A 407-nucleotide genomic window follows, 5' to 3' on the forward strand; every position below is an offset into this window, starting at 1 on the left:
TTCGCCTTTTACTAAAGATTTCCGTGGAGAGAAACAATTCCGAGTTTTTACTCAATTTTTTGAGGCCTTGTTTTATACAAGGCTAATAAATTTGTGCAAAATAAAGAAATGTGTGTTATTTTGGTGGGTTGTGCTGGTAGCGTTACACGCTACAAAGAATGGCAACACTGTTTTGACTTGGCTGTAGGCCGTTTTTGTGATGGTTTGTTAGTGTGACGTACGTGTGATTTCGGAATCCTAGCGAGCGCCTGGAATTAACTTGGTTGGCGGAGCAGTATGTAGTGCAGTGGCGAGCTGTTCTTGCGGTTTTTGACCGTTGCTGGTAAACAACTGCAGTCCTCGGTTAGAGCAAGGTGTTGTGTCATGTTTCTCTGAGGTTGTCTTCAGGAGGCGGACTTCGTGTGGAC

General features: G+C 44.2%; 1 pseudogene; it reads left to right on the forward strand.

The window, feature by feature from the left end:
- Positions 1-84, forward strand: LOC113617262 (uncharacterized; annotated as a pseudogene).
- The last annotated feature ends 323 nt before the right edge of the window (positions 85-407 follow it).

The sequence above is a fragment of the Aethalodelphis obliquidens genome, unplaced genomic scaffold (assembly GCF_003676395.1).
Source record: "Aethalodelphis obliquidens isolate GAN/ISIS:26980383/991018 unplaced genomic scaffold, ASM367639v1 scaffold4638, whole genome shotgun sequence".
Classification (NCBI taxonomy): Eukaryota; Metazoa; Chordata; class Mammalia; order Artiodactyla; family Delphinidae; genus Aethalodelphis; species Aethalodelphis obliquidens.